An 11621-nucleotide genomic window follows, 5' to 3' on the forward strand; every position below is an offset into this window, starting at 1 on the left:
TGCAGCGTAAAAATGTATGTAAAATTAAAAATGCATTTTTTTCATAGACTTATCATAGACTTTAATAGACATTATGCTTTACAATGCAGGCAGACTATGCTTAAATCATTTTTTCATATACGTCTGATGCCTTAAAATCTATTTTGGCAGCTCAATAGGTTTTGGAACAAGTACATTTTTTTAAATCTAAAATCATACACCAATAATGCATTTATTCTGTCCATTTTTTTAGCATAATTCAATCAGTGGCCAATTAGGAACTATTTTTTATTTAAAATGGAAAACTGGCAGCCTTCATATGAGTCATAGAAAGAGGCCAGGAAGTACAAAACTCCACTGTAGACTTTTATAAATGTCTTGCCAGAACAATCCTTCCGACCTCTTTTGTTATTGCACAGACCCTGTTGAAATCGAGATGTCCCGATCGACTTTAACTGTCAATGGCCTCGCGTGGGTCAAGACGGTTTTGTGGGATTGATCAATTATTTTACATGTGTTTTCCAGGCAAATGATAATTGCTTTTGGTAAGGGACAGAGAAAAGGGTCTGGAAAAAGTCTTTCAGCATTTCATACAGTATTGATATCCAATGTTCTAAAAATCGAAAAATAAAACGTCTCCTTTTCTGTGCAATACACTGTACATATTTGCTTGATGATTCGAACCCTTTCTCCATCTGCAGTGCAGGTTTCTTCCGCTTTCTTTCCATTTGCTGATGGTTGTTCGGTAGCTTCATCGCTGCTAAAGATCTGCAATGCATTAAACTGCTCAATAATCCACTTCTAACTGGGAGTATCATGGTGTTTGGTTATAGGAGATTTATATTTATTTTCCTGCCCATAGATGTGGTGTGCAGGAAGGTAGAGAGAATTACAGAGTAGGTTTGATGGGTAACTGGCAGAGAGCTGCTGGTGTGGATCAGCAGCGAGCGTCTGAAGTCTCCGGCAGTATTAATGTAGCACATTAGATCGTCGCTACGCCAGCATATGGTTTTTCCACTGCTTGTACATTGCTCGTCTTCCAAACAGCCCACTGCAAACCATAAAAAGGCTGATTTCCGAAAGCCTGTGCTGTGTTTTAATGTTCAGAATAGCATACTATCATACTATTTCCGAAGTATGTTGAACGTGCATGTTTGTGAAATTTCTGTATGCATGGGATACGTGACAGATACTCTGTCCCAGAATGCAATGTTGTCGCCTTAATCTTCCTTTTCCATTGTGATGAGTGAACCGTAACCAATAATAATTTAACCTGTGATTTTGAATCATTTAATGAATCATTTCATTATTTGACTGTCAACCGCACCAGCATAGTGATATGACAACAATGTACAACTGTTATGCATTCTGTTTCATTTACATTACTAATTTTCCAAACATTAGGCAGAATACAGTATATTGTAAGCTAGTATTTAAGGTCACACTTTATTTTAAGGTCCGGTTCTTGCTATTAACAAAGCATTAACATAGAAAATGGATATAATAATACATATCATATACTATAAAATAAAATATTATACTTATAAAATATTACATAATATTACTTAAATATTATATAATAAAGTATTGTATAAAATAATTTATAACTATTTAGTAACTATTATAACTGAATCATTTAATTAATATATTAACTTTTTTTTGTTAACAGAAAATATATATATTTAAAACATTATAAAGTAAGTAGTACACAGTAGAGCCCGACCGATATATCGTTTAGCCGATATTATCGGCCGGTATGAGCCTGTCGCCGATATATCGGTATCGGCGAATATGCCGCCGATATTAACATTTTTTTTGATGAGATATGAGCCTGTCGCCGATATATCGGTATAGGCGAATATGCCGCCGATATGAACATTTTTTTTACAGAACATATAACGCAGATAAAATGCTTGAAATGGTGTAATTACTTAGTTTGTCCAGCAGAGCGCGCTCCATTGTTTGCTACTGGCGGCCTGGATGAAACGCTTTAAAGCTTAAATGGAAAACCATTGAAACTTTGAACGGCCATATCTCCGTAACGGCGCGGCGGATCCGCACCAAATTCGAGAGGGCTCCTCGAGCTGAAGGGATCCCCCGAATTTGGTTGAGATCCACCGGCGCGTTCACGAGATAGTGATGCCAGCCAACACTTTCACTTCAGTAAGGAGGTCTCTTGTTCAGGCAGCAGCATTCAAGCGTTCGCAAATCTGTGAATGAATGTTCCAAAGTTAAATAAACTTCAACGGAATAAAGTTGGAATTGAATTGAATTAAAGTTGAATAAACTTCAACTTTGAAGTCAGACTCATTTTGAATAAAGTCTATTGTTAAATTGTTAAATGCCCTGCCTCCATTACGTATCTCTGTCACGTCATTATAAGTGTTTGATCACCACATTTGAGTGATCATTGCAAAAAATTAGTTTATATATATTCTGTTTATGTATATACTGTATTATATAGTACCAGTCAAATGTTTGGACACACGAATGGGAAAGTGTCCAAACTTTTGACTGGTACTGTACTATAATATACACAAAGAATATCGGCCGATATATCGATATCGGCCTTTTTTTTTTTACTCCCAAATATCGGTATCGTTATCGGCCCCAAAAAACCCATATCGGTCGGGCTCTAGTACACAGTAGACGGCAAGCTATTATTTCATTCCAGACATTTGAAAATGAAAGAAAGAAAATTAGCACACAAATTAACCCTAGTCTGGGCTCACAAAGACTTTTTTCTTCTGTGAATTTTTTTTAAATATCTCCGTTATGTTTGCGACCATGAGGGACGTTCAATTTTCTGGTATGCACAAACCGCTTTGGATGAAGAAGAGCAAAGTGCAAAACACTGGAAGTATGAAAGCTTAAGAACAAGCTCAAAGGGATTTCTCATAACAAGTTGAATGAAACAGTTGAAATTCTGTCATGTCACTCAAACGCAGGAATACGTTTTAAGGTGCTGTTAGTCCTTTTCCGTAGTTTCTCTGACACAGTCGCAGTTGTTAAACGACACTCTGACTGAGACTCGTACTGTTTTCCCGCAGGTTCTGGAAGAGCGGATGAAGCTGGAATGCAAGTGTCACGGCGTGTCGGGCTCCTGTACCACCAAAACCTGCTGGACCACGTTACCCAAGTTCCGTGAGATCGGCTACGTCCTGAAGGACAAGTACAACAAAGCGGTGCATGTGGAGGTGGTCCGCGCCTCGCGCCTGCGGCAGCCCACCTTCCTCAAGGTGAAGAAGACGCACGGTTACCAGAAGCCCTTAGAAACGGACTTGGTCTACATCGAGCGCTCGCCCAACTACTGCGAAGAGGACGCCAAAACTGGCAGCGTGGGGACGCAGGGGCGGCTGTGCAACCGGACGTCGCCGCACACAGACGGTTGTGACCTCATGTGCTGTGGGCGGGGCTACAACACGCATCAGTACACCAAAGTGTGGCAATGCAACTGTAAATTCCAGTGGTGCTGTTTTGTGAAATGCAACACCTGTAGCGAGAGGACGGAGGTGTTTACCTGCAAATGAATCGCTCGGCTCGCCGCATCGTTTTGCACAGCAGAATGTATATTTGCTTTAACACAGAGTTAAAATACTAAACTCTATCGGTAGGTACGAGCCCGGAGGTACGTGCACTGACTAAAGGACTGCAGGGTGCCAGCCGAGCATGCTGGGATTTGTAGTGTGGGACTCGTCTCAAAACGCCACGGAGGAACTCGTCGAAGGAGCTCAATGCAAATCGAGGATGTATAAATGCCAACTAGAATCTGGTAGAGTATGTTAGCTATCCAGTCACACTGGATCTGTCTGTTTGAACACTGAAAATAAATTATTATATATTATATGTCATAGTCTCCTAAGGAACCGAAGCGCTAACGGGTAGAAATGTGTTCTTTTGTACTAAGTGTAAACCAAGAGAAAGACTTTGTAGAAGCTCGTGACTGAAAACGTCTTGTAGAGGGAAGAAAAAAGGCCTTGTGTTTTCCGACAGGAACGTTTGATGGCTAATGATGTGTTGACTTCCAAAACCACTGTCATTTATTTTTATTTTTTGGTCAGCTGACGCATGTTAACATGGGTTCATCTTTGCTGTAATCTAGCCGTAGTTCTCAGTAAGGTGCGCGATAGACGTTCGGGCCACTTTTCTTTTTCCGACTTTGCTAAACCAGTCTCTACGATTCAAAGATCCTTCCTCGGTTCATGAAATGTGGAACGAATATATTTCTGGATATGTTACAGAGTGCTGCACTGATATTTTTTCTATTCAGATACGATGCAATTAAAAGTAAAATAAATATCAAGTCGACTGACATCTGGGGATGTTTTTGCAGGGGAAAATAACAGGGAAACTGGGTCCTGAAATGCAAAAAAAAAAAAAATTTACATAACATGTTACATAAGACAATGTGTAATATTTTAGATTTATATTATAGAATATTTTATATCAGTATTTATTATGTAATATATATTTTTATCTATATAATTTAATATATTTGATGTTTTACATTAATATTTAATATGCAAAAATATGACTGTATATTACATGTTATATATTATATACAATATTGTAATATAATTGTATGTTTTAATATACAGTATATAATATTTTATTAGTATTTCATAATATGTAACCTTTTATATATAATAAATATTACATAAAATGTATAATATTTTATACTAGTATTAACAAGTGAAAAAACTAATTGCATTACAATAACAGAGTTTGGACATCAAATACAAAAGATCTGGGAAGTAGTTTCTCTTCTCGATTTTAAAAGTTGACAGATCCATTGACTTTTCTGTCCTTATTATGCACAGTTATATGATTAATTGCTTTTTATTTTTTTCCCTTTACTATAGCATTGTTTTGTTCCTGCTGGTTGATTGCTTTCTTAAACGAATAGATTTTTTAATGCAAAAGTCCATATATGAAAAGGTTTAAACTACGTTTGATCCCAAACATGGGTGTTTTCAAGGACACGTGACATCAGTATGAATCCCAACTCCAGTTTCCTGTATTTCAGAAGCCTGAAAACCCATTAAACACACATCACCTCTCAACATAATGATCGTTAAACCCGAAAAGAATAGACTCGTCGCCATTTCCCCATTATAAACGACAAGATGAATTGCGCTGGTGGCTTTTTATGCTTGTTTCCTGGCCGTGTCAGGGATAGCTTTCCACTTCCATGTCTTCGAAGCCCATTTGGGAAAGTTGCCTAAAATGAGGCAGTGATATTCGCTGTGACTCATATTTGAGGCCGCGCTTCCAAAGGCCGGAAATTGTGCCCGTATTGCGCAGTTCCAGTCACTCTTAATCTTAATAGGGCATGAGGAGGAAACATACATCATTAGATATCATAGTTAAATCAAGCCAGCAGCTCGCCCATCCAGACTTTCTTCACGTTTGTAAGGAAAACACATGTTTATAATATCTTGTGGTCTGTTCGCTTGATTGTGGCATGTGTGGAGTTATCTTTGGAATTAAAGGGAAAAAAAACAAGAGGGTTTAGGTTGATTTGCTCTTGTACTGCGGTAGATATTATGCTCTTTCATAGTGCTTCAGTGCATGGGACTTTGTCTCAGATGTTTCTCCTAAAATTCCTTGGGAAAGATGAAAAAGTATAGCGCTTAGAGCTGTAAAATGAATATGGATTTGATGAGAAATGATTGAGATCTCTGACTTTTGATTGCAGACTTTGGGATCTAAGCTGACATTTGGAATGTTTTTGCAGAGAAAATCAACTGTTTTTAATGTTTTTGCAGGGGAAAAAAATTAATCTTCGGGAATCTGGGGTCTGAAACCCATATGTTATATAATATATTGCATACCATAATTATAATAAAATAAATATATAATAATAAAACCGTACAGAAAATGTTATGTAATACATTATATAATATTTCAAATTACTGTATTATTTAATGTGTGTGTGTGTGTACATTTATATTTATTTAAGATTTATAAGATATTACAGAAAATGTAGCCTATAATATTGTATTTTATATTACTATTTGATATTACAGATCCTATGTTTTATATTTTATCTATATCATATATATATTTAATGTTTTACATTAGTATTTAAAAAAAAAAGTCTTTATTTTACAATACATGGTCTGTATTATATACAATATTCTAATATAATTTGATATACTGTTATATTATATGAAACAGAACATATTACATAATATTGTATATAAAATTGTAAATATAAAAAGTTACATATAAAATACTAACATATTCGTATTTTATATGTTACTTTTTATTATATAATAAATGTAACATGATTTTTTTTTTTTTTTGCATTTACTGTAGCATTGTTTTGTCCCTGCTGGTTAATTGCTTTCTAAATTATTTTAATTTTTTTTTATGCAAAAGTCCATTGATGAAATGTTTATACTGCGTTTGGTCCCAAACGTTGGTGTCTTCAAGTGCACATGACTCCAGTTCCCTGTATTTCAGAAGCCTGAAAAACCATTAAACACATCACCTCTCAACACAATGATCACTAAACCCTGAAAAGAATAGACTAGTCGCCATCTCCCCATTATAAATGACAAGATGAATTGCGCTGGTGGCTTTTGATGCTTGTTTCCTGGCCGTGTCAGGGACAGCTCTCCACTTCCATGTCTTCGAAGCCCATTTGGAAATGTTGCCTAAAATGAGGCAGTGATATTCACAGTTACTCATATTTGAGGCCGCACTCCCAAAGCATGGAAATTGTGCCCCTATTGCGCAGTTCCAGTCACAATCTTAATAGGGCATGAGGAGGAAACATACATCATTAGATATCATGGTTAAATCAAGCGAGCAGCTCGCCCATCCAGCCTTTCTTTACGTTTTTGAGGAAAACACATGTTTATAATATATTGTGGTCCGTTCGCTTGATTGTGGCATGTGTGGAGTTATCTTTGGAATTAAAGGGGGGAAAAAAACAAGAGGGTTTAGGTTGATTCGCTCTTGGACTCCAGTAGATATTATGCTCTTTCATAGTGCTTCAGTGCATGGGACTTTGTCTCAGATGTTTCTCCTAAAATTCCTTAGGGAAAATGAAAACGTATGGAGCTTAGAGCTACAAAATGCATATGGATTTGATGAGAAATGATTGAGGTCTCTGAGTTTTGATTGCAGACTTCGGGATCTAAGTTGACTGACATTTGGGATGTTTTCAGAATCATACAAAAATTCTATATATTTAAAATATAATAAAATATTACAAAAATATCTAATAATATAAATATTATAAGACATGGAAATTGGTTTGAGCTCCATTTTATAAGTTGACTAATATATTTATTTTTAATTGCAGACTTTGGGATCTAAGCTAATATATATCGAGCACTTCTATATATATAAATATGTCACTTCTCCATTTGCTCTCTATTTAGTCTGGGCAAAACATTTGAGATGAAATAGATTTAATTTGTGATTTTTTTTTTCTTTTTCACTCTCATATATATATACACAAATTCCTAGATTAATCTGGAAAATCTGAATATAGTCCACTTTTTAGGTAAATTTGGGAAGTTATTGCAGGGGAAAATCGGTTCTCAGAATTGTATAATCATGCAATTAAAAAAATTGATATTATTATATATAATGCATATTACAATACATATTATGTTATATTACATACAAAATGTTATAATCAAATATTACAAAAAAGTAATAATATTTGTACTTAATTATATATTTTATATATATATGTATCTCTATATTATTATATCTAATTATATATTTTTAGGCATATATATATATATATTTGAGGCATTGTTGAGATCTCTCCTGACAGAGATCTCATGTTTTTCTTTTTCGCTCTCATAATTCACTCACATACAAGATTATTTGGAAAATCTGAAAGCATTTCACTTTTTAGGTGAATCTACACACTATTCTAACTAGTTTAACAAACTAGTTTCCACTGAATTTTGTATTGAATGTGTCAAAATAATGTTACATTTCAATCCAAATGTATGTTTGGCTTTCAACTGAAATATAATGTTAATTCATGGGTACGGCAGTATTTTTGGAGTTCATTCGTGGATTTTAAGGGTGTCAGTTGAGGGAATGCTCTCGGGATCATCATGCTCTCGGCTGAAAGGCATTACAGACGGGCAGCAAAGCAGAAGTAAGATGTGTTTTGTTAGTTGTCTGAAGCCCTGGGGCCCGGAACCATCTAAGCTTCATCACTATACCCCGGATTGCCCAAAATAAATCCACCTGTTTCTGGCAAACATTTTGTCATTAAAAAATATGAGAGAGAAAAACAGAGTCCGCGGTGTGTGTGCTCTCCTCTAAAGCGGCTTTTGTTCTGGTGTCAAGATGGTTTGTTCAATGCGAGCTCCACTCCGGCGGATAATGCCGGTGGCTTTATTCACACAGAAACGGCCCGATCGGACAGCAATGCACTAGTAACTCACACGGGTGAGAGAGAGAGAGAGAGAGAGAGAGAGAGAGAGAGAGACTGCATTTAATAGATCACTGTTCATTTATAGCTGCTTAACAACACAGAATGAAGACGATTCCCTTATTGCATTGCTCAAATGTTTCTCTTTTAATATAAAGTTCCCACTTATGATTAAGTCTCAACTTTGAAAGTTTCTCCAAAACCAGAATTAGAAATGGACAAATGAATGATGAGAGTAAAGAGCAGTTCAGATCATTTGATGAGAAATGATTTGAGTTCACACTGAGATCTGTGATGTTTCACTGCAGATAATGGTGTAGATCAATCCCAGAGATCATGCATTTTGTCGTATTCTAGGTGAGGATTGTGATTTTTGTGCTGTTCGTGTCTCCATTTGGAATTGTATAATGACGGGTTTCCCAGGTTTAATCTCTGCACATTAAACATACCAAAAATGACACAGTTTTGCTTTAAGCACCAGAATTTGGTCAGATGATTAATAGTAAAGCACTAAACCATAATCTAATTTGCTAATAGATGTGTGAATTATTCATATTTATATGCACACAGTGAAAAAAATAATTGGTGTAGTATTTACTCTACAAAAATACTACAAAAAAACATTGAAGTAAGCATGACATTTTGAAGTAGAAGGACTGACATTTTCTTGAAGAACCTACTCCAATAATTTTCACAAAATCTTATTGGTTGTGAAATGACTTTTAGCAGGTTGTGATTTTTCTCTAGAAAGACTGAGCAACTATCCTGGCGTTACCCATGAAGCATCAGACAGAGAACAGGCGTATACATGTACACCGGTGTTTAACCTCGCCTGTTTTCCGTTTTTGAGCACTGTGGGTGATTTCACAGGACCAACCGGGTAGAGACACAAATCTAGCGATCTGTCGGGATGAGCTTATGGATAGCATGCAGCTGTGAGTGGGAGAGACATGACAGTCGTAAAGAATAAATTATCTTTCAGAAAACGAGGGGAAGTAATGGAAGGAGGGTGGAGGGTGAAGACAAAAGCGTAACGGGATGCTTTCAACTGACGTTTGAGATCTTCCAGAATGAACGGTTGGAGATAGAAGGGAATTGCTGTCCTGCACTCATCGCCATCAGTTACGACGTTCTGCAGGACCGTCCCAGCAATGCAGCGGGATGCATCTGTACGTATGATTACATGTTTGCTATTGTGCAGTGGACAGGCGGTGAAGTTAAACACTGGCGTACTACTGTTAGCGATGCTCCTGAATCTGAGTGCCGCTTTTGGCAGCTCGTAACGTGACTTGAGTGTGAAAACACAGAAATGTTTTATGTCTGTTAGTCTTGTTTTCATACTAGGGGAGTGAAAGATAGCGGACCACCCCACCCTGTGAAGAACCCACTCCCAACAGAGATGAGTAATATCACTCTGACACAAGTTATATATATGTATACACACACACACAGACACACACACATGGTCCTTTAATCTGACTGGCTGATAAGAGTGCGATATTAGAGTGATAACAGAACTCCTCCAACCGTTTCACCGTTTGTATCACTCCGCTTGCCGTATTTCTCACAGCGAGTGTCATGGCGGACGCCCAAATCCACTATAATTTAACACTGTTTTGTGTCACGGAATGTAGTTTTAAGTGTTTTTTAGGCGATAATGTACTTGTTTAGACATCAAATATGCAGTTTGTTTATAAAGATAACGTATATTTGAAAATTAACTTCGATGGTTTGGGAGATGTGAGCTCCAGGGCGTCAGCGGCCGTTCAGCGCTCATGAATGAGATATAATTTGTTTTGGGTAAATCTCATGGAGAGTCTTTGGTCTCATTAATCTATTATTTGTTCCAGAGCAAATAGTTTTGGCTTAGGACAAAATCTATTCACGTTATATTTTATATAACTTTAATGCTGTATATCAGAGCGCTGCCTTTGTACTTTTGAATGAATTGTCTAGCAACTTTTATGATGGCTGTTGTTGATGTTTATTAAATATTATTATTCAATAAATAGTAGTATTTAGTATGTAGAAACGGTGTGTGTGTTCGTGATGGTGATTTTAGTGACATTATTCTGCCATTAGATGGCGACAAGAGACTGGTTTACGAGTCAGCGCTAAAGACTTTTATATTGAAAGTGACTGAAACGGAAGTTATTTTTACTTTCAACAACAGCTTGTAAGACATCTTACAACAGCTTGTCATCAGAAATCACCCTTAACAGATGAAAGGACAGTATGACAAAGATATCGCTTTCCTCAGCAGACATTCAAACTCATGTTTTATTGTGAATATGAGATTGAGCTAAAGAATGAATGCTATACCAGATGCCGGTAATCACACTCTCAGTCCATCTCTCTCTCATCATACTCTACATAATACAGTGAGCTTTGAATACAGTGATACAATAAGCTTTTAATGAAGCAACTCAACATTCCTTCGTTACTAAAGTTCTAAAGTGACGTTTTCGAATTAGTAACGGATCTTGAGCTCAGCTGTTAAACTGGCAAACTGAGATTTGAATCTGTGGTGGAAGGAAGTAGTTCCACACAAAAGAGGGTTTTTAAAAACACTCCGTCGTTGTTTCTTATTCATTTACACACTCGTGATGTTGAACTGTTGTATAAACGCAATATCACACTCGTAGCCGTGCGATATGACTGTATAACAGCACAGACATGATTACCTACGGCCAAACCATATCACAGCCATATCGCACTCCTACTCGTGTGATATTTGCTCATATATATCACATCCATGTATATTTCTGAGTGAAATATATATATATTTGTTTATTTGCCTAAAAATATATATTTAGATAAATAAAAATCAAATTCAATACTCAGCCCCTATATTTGTGATAAATCACTGATTTAATTGTTTTATGCACAGTAAAAAAAATCTGACTTTCAAAAAACTAGTTGCGAAATGTTTGATGGGTAAATTTACCAATTCCTACTCCTGTGAAGTGATGTTTTGTTGTACATGTATTCTCTGTGCCGTTTGCAAGGACTGAATCTCACTCAGATGTCCAAGCATCTCTATGTGCCGATGGGATCGTGCCCGCAGATTTCCAAACTGCACAGTGATTTATTGCGTCATGATGATTAATGTCCATAGCAGTTATTGTTCACGGAGATATTGGCACGAGACGCCGGGAAAAGCGCCATTCATATTTGTCTCGCTGTTCATGTCACACAACATTACAGCTGGATTGAAAATATTATGTCG

General features: G+C 36.5%; 1 pseudogene; it reads left to right on the top strand.

The window, feature by feature from the left end:
• Window positions 1-4310, top strand: part of LOC107668649 (protein Wnt-7b-like) — a 45530-nt pseudogene extending 41220 nt beyond the window's left edge.
• Window positions 4311-11621: the final 7311 nt, after the last annotated feature.

The sequence above is a fragment of the Sinocyclocheilus anshuiensis genome, unplaced genomic scaffold (assembly GCF_001515605.1).
Source record: "Sinocyclocheilus anshuiensis isolate Anshui unplaced genomic scaffold, SAMN03320099.WGS_v1.1 scaffold2477, whole genome shotgun sequence".
Taxonomy (NCBI): Eukaryota; Metazoa; Chordata; class Actinopteri; order Cypriniformes; family Cyprinidae; genus Sinocyclocheilus; species Sinocyclocheilus anshuiensis.